This window comes from Lepisma saccharinum, unplaced genomic scaffold (assembly GCF_977018435.1).
Source record: "Lepisma saccharinum unplaced genomic scaffold, izLepSacc3.1 HAP1_SCAFFOLD_42, whole genome shotgun sequence".
In the NCBI taxonomy this organism is placed as follows: Eukaryota; Metazoa; Arthropoda; class Insecta; order Zygentoma; family Lepismatidae; genus Lepisma; species Lepisma saccharinum.
The window spans coordinates 3,024,170-3,030,055 of record NW_028142902.1 but is presented as its reverse complement, the minus strand read 5'-3'; positions in this window follow the sequence as shown (position 1 = coordinate 3,030,055).

Sequence of the window (5,886 nt, the reverse complement as noted above, 5' to 3'; positions counted from 1 at the left end):
TGAGAGTTTCCATGGTAACTAAGCATGAATATTACACAAGGATTAAATTTTTCCTGATGAGCCAATAGAGAGCTTCGACCTGATTACATTGAGTGTAAAATCACCTTTGTATCGCCTATAGTAACGGAGATATGAGAGTATGAAGTTTTATATAATGTTATCGTAAACGTGATTCCATAGGATGTATTACATTTTTTCAAAAATCAAAGTGATTATTTCAAATCTCCACGACGACGACTACAATCATGCACAAATATTTTGTTTGTTTTATTGTTATGAGAGTTTCCATGGTAACTAAGCATGAATATTACAAAAGGATTAAATTTTTCCTGATGAGCCAATAGAGATCTTCGACCTGATTACATTTAATGTAAAATCGCCTTTGTATCTCCTATAGTAACGGAGATATGCGAGTTTGAAATTTTATATAATGTTATCGTAAAACGTGAGGCCATAGGTTGTATTACATTGTTTCAACAATCAGAGTGGTTATTTCAAATCTCCACGACGATGACTACAATTATGCACAAATAGATTGTTTACTTTATTGTTATAAGAGTTTCCATGGTAACTAAGCATGAATATTACAAAAGAATTAAATTTTTCCTGATGAGCCAATAGAGAGCTTCGACCTGATTACATTTAATGTAAAGTCACCTTTGTATCTCCTATAGTAACGGAGATATGCGAGTTTGAAATTTTATATAATGTTATCGTAAAACGTGAGGCCATAGGTTGTATTACATTGTTTCAACAATCAGAGTGGTTATTTCAAATCTCCACGACGATGACTACAATTATGCACAAATAGATTGTTTAGTTTATTGTTATAAGAGTTTCCATGGTAACTAAGCATGAATATTACAAAAGAATTAAATTTTTCCTGATGAGCCAATAGAGAGCTTCGACCTGATTACATTTAATGTAAAATCACCTTTGTATCTCCTATGGTAACGGAGATATGCGAGTTTGAAATTTTATATAATGTTATCGTAAACGTGATTCCATAGGATGTATTACATTTTTTCAAAAATCAGAGTGGTTATTTCAAATCTCCACGACGACGACTACAATCATGCACAAATAGATTGTTTGCTTTATTGTTATGAGAGTTTCATTGGTAACTAAGCATGAATATTACACAAGGATTAAATTTTTCCTGATGAGCCAATAGAGATCTTCGACCTGATTACATTTAATGTAAAATCGCCTTTGTATCTCCTATAGTAACGGAGATATGCGAGTTTGAAATTTTATATAATGTTATCGTAAAACGTGAGGCCATAGGTTGTATTACATTGTTTCAACAATCAGAGTGGTTATTTCAAATCTCCACGACGATGACTAATATTATGCACAAATAGATTGTTTACTTTATTGTTATGAGAGTTTCCATGGTAACTAAGCATGAATATTACAAAAGGATTAAATTTTTCCTGATTAGCCGATAGAGAGCATCGACCTGATTACATTGAGTGTAAAATCACCTTTGTATCTCCTATAGTAACGGAGATATGCGAGTTTGAAATTTTATATAATGTTATCGTAAAACGTGAGGCCATAGGTTGTATTACATTGTTTCAACAATCAGAGTGGTTATTACAAATCTCCACGACGATGACTACAATTATGCACAAATAGATTGTTTAGTTTATTGTTATAAGAGTTTCCATGGTAACTAAGCATGAATATTACAAAAGAATTAAATTTTTCCTGATGAGCCAATAGAGAGCTTCGACCTGATTACATTTAATGTAAAATCGCCTTTGTATCTCCTATAGTAACGGAGATATGCGAGTTTGAAATTTTATATAATGTTATCGTAAAACGTGAGGCCATAGGTTGTATTACATTGTTTCAACAATCAGAGTGGTTATTTCAAATCTCCACGACGATGACTAATATTATGCACAAATAGATTGTTTACTTTATTGTTATGAGAGTTTCCATGGTAACTAAGCATGAATATTACAAAAGGATTAAATTTTTCCTGATGAGCCGATAGAGAGCATCGACCTGATTACATTGAGTGTAAAATCACCTTTGTATCTCCTATAGTAACGGAGATATACGAGTTTGAAATTTTATATAATGTTATCGTAAACGTGATTCCATAGGATGTATTACATTTTTTCAAAAATCAGAGTGGTTATTTCAAATCTCCACGACGACGACTACAATCATGCACAAATAGATTGTTTGCTTTATTGTTATGAGAGTTTCCATGGTAACTAAGCATGAATATTACACAAGGATTAAATTTTTCCTGATGAGCCAATAGAGATCTTCGACCTGATTACATTTAATGTAAAATCGCCTTTGTATCTCCTATAGTAACGGAGATATGCGAGTTTGAAATTTTATATAATGTTATCGTAAAACGTGAGGCCATAGGTTGTATTACATTGTTTCAACAATCAGAGTGGTTATTTCAAATCTCCACGACGATGACTAATATTATGCACAAATAGATTGTTTACTTTATTGTTATGAGAGTTTCCATGGTAACTAAGCATGAATATTACAAAAGGATTAAATTTTTCCTGATGAGCCGATAGAGAGCATCGACCTGATTACATTGAGTGTAAAATCACCTTTGTATCTCCTATAGTAACGGAGATATACGAGTTTGAAATTTTATATAATGTTATCGTAAACGTGATTCCATAGGATGTATTACATTTTTTTCAAAAATCAGAGTGGTTATTTCAAATCTCCACGACGACGACTACAATCATGCACAAATAGATTGTTTGCTTTATTGTTATGAGAGTTTCCATGGTAACTAAGCATGAATATTACACAAGGATTAAATTTTTCCTGATGAGCCAATAGAGAGCTTCGACCTGATTACATTGAGTGTAAAATCACCTTTGTATCGCCTATAGTAACGGAGATATGCGAGTATGAAGTTTTATATAATGTTATCGTAAAACGTGAGGCCATAGGTTGTATTACATTGTTTCAACAATCAGAGTGGTTATTTCAAATCTCCACGACGATGACTAATATTATGCACAAATAGATTGTTTACTTTATTGTTATGAGAGTTTCCATGGTAACTAAGCATGAATATTACAAAAGGAATAAATTTTTCCTGATGAGCCAATAGAGATCTTCGACCTGATTACATTTAATGTAAAATCGCCTTTGTATCTCCTATAGTAACGGAGATATGCGAGTTTGAAATTTTATATAATGTTATCGTAAAACGTGAGGCCATAGGTTGTATTACATTGTTTCAACAATCAGAGTGGTTATTTCAAATCTCCACGACGATGACTACAATCATGCACAAATAGATTGTTTGTTTTATTGTTATGAGAGTTTCCATGGTAACTAAGCATGAATATTACAAAAGGATTAAATTTTTCCTGATGAGCCAATAGAGATCTTCGACCTGATTACATTTAATGTAAAATCGCCTTTGTATCTCCTATAGTAACGGAGATATGCGAGTTTGAAATTTTATATAATGTTATCGTAAACGTGATTCCATAGGATGTATTACATTTTTTCAAAAATCAGAGTGGTTATTTCAAATCTCCACGACGACGACTACAATCATGCACAAATAGATTGTTTGCTTTATTGTTATGAGAGTTTCCATGGTAACTAAGCATGAATATTACACAAAGATTAAATTTTTCAGATGAGCCAATAGAGATCTTCGACCTGATTACATTTAATGTAAAATCGCCTTTGTATCTCCTATAGTAACGGAGATATGCGAGTTTGAAATTTTATATAATGTTATCGTAAAACGTGAGGCCATAGGTTGTATTACATTTTTTCAAAAATCAAAGTGGTTATTTCAAATCTCCACGACGACGACTACAATCATGCACAAATAGATTGTTTGTTTTATTGTTATGAGAGTTTCCATGGTAACTAAGCATGAATATTACAAAAGGATTAAATTTTTCCTGATGAGCCGATAGAGAGCATCGACCTGATTACATTGAGTGTAAAATCACCTTTGCATCTCCTATAGTAACGGAGATATACGAGTTTGAAATTTTATATAATGTTATCGTAAACGTGATTCCATAGGATGTATTACATTTTTTCAAAAATCAAAGTGATTATTTCAAATCTCCACGACGACGACTACAATCATGCACAAATAGATTGTTTGTTTTATTGTTATGAGAGTTTCCATGGTAACTAAGCATGAATATTACAAAAGGATTAAATTTTTCCTGATGAGCCAATAGAGATCTTCGACCTGATTACATTTAATGTAAAATCGCCTTTGTATCTCCTATAGTAACGGAGATATACGAGTTTGAAATTTTATATAATGTTATCGTAAAACGTGAGGCCATAGGTTGTATTACATTGTTTCAACAATCAGAGTGGTTATTTCAAATCTCCACGACGATGACTACAATTATGCACAAATAGATTGTTTACTTTATTGTTATAAGAGTTTCCATGGTAACTAAGCATGAATATTACAAAAGAATTAAATTTTTCCTGATGAGCCAATAGAGAGCTTCGACCTGATTACATTTAATGTAAAATCACCTTTGTATCTCCTATAGTAACGGAGATATGCGAGTTTGAAATTTTATATAATGTTATCGTAAAACGTGAGGCCATAGGTTGTATTACATTGTTTCAACAATCAGAGTGGTTATTTCAAATCTCCACGACGATGACTACAATTATGCACAAATAGATTGTTTACTTTATTGTTATAAGAGTTTCCATGGTAACTAAGCATGAATATTACAAAAGAATTAAATTTTTCCTGATGAGCCAATAGAGAGCTTCGACCTGATTACATTTAATGTAAAATCACCTTTGTATCTCCTATGGTAACGGAGATATGCGAGTTTGAAATTTTATATAATGTTATCGTAAACGTGATTCCATAGGATGTATTACATTTTTTCAAAAATCAGAGTGGTTATTTCAAATCTCCACGACGACGACTACAATCATGCACAAATAGATTGTTTGCTTTATTGTTATGAGAGTTTCATTGGTAACTAAGCATGAATATTACACAAGGATTAAATTTTTCCTGATGAGCCAATAGAGATCTTCGACCTGATTACATTTAATGTAAAATCGCCTTTGTATCTCCTATAGTAACGGAGATATGCGAGTTTGAAATTTTATATAATGTTATCGTAAAACGTGAGGCCATAGGTTGTATTACATTGTTTCAACAATCAGAGTGGTTATTTCAAATCTCCACGACGATGACTAATATTATGCACAAATAGATTGTTTACTTTATTGTTATGAGAGTTTCCATGGTAACTAAGCATGAATATTACAAAAGGATTAAATTTTTCCTGATGAGCCGATAGAGAGCATCGACCTGATTACATTGAGTGTAAAATCACCTTTGTATCTCCTATAGTAACGGAGATATACGAGTTTGAAATTTTATATAATGTTATCGTAAACGTGATTCCATAGGATGTATTACATTTTTTCAAAAATCAGAGTGGTTATTTCAAATCTCCACGACGACGACTACAATCATGCACAAATAGATTGTTTGCTTTATTGTTATGAGAGTTTCCATGGTAACTAAGCATGAATATTACACAAGGATTAAATTTTTCCTGATGAGCCAATAGAGATCTTCGACCTGATTACATTTAATGTAAAATCGCCTTTGTATCTCCTATAGTAACGGAGATATGCGAGTTTGAAATTTTATATAATGTTATCGTAAAACGTGAGGCCATAGGTTGTATTACATTGTTTCAACAATCAGAGTGGTTATTTCAAATCTCCACGACGATGACTAATATTATGCACAAATAGATTGTTTACTTTATTGTTATGAGAGTTTCCATGGTAACTAAGCATGAATATTACAAAAGGATTAAATTTTTCCTGATGAGCCAATAGAGAGCTTCG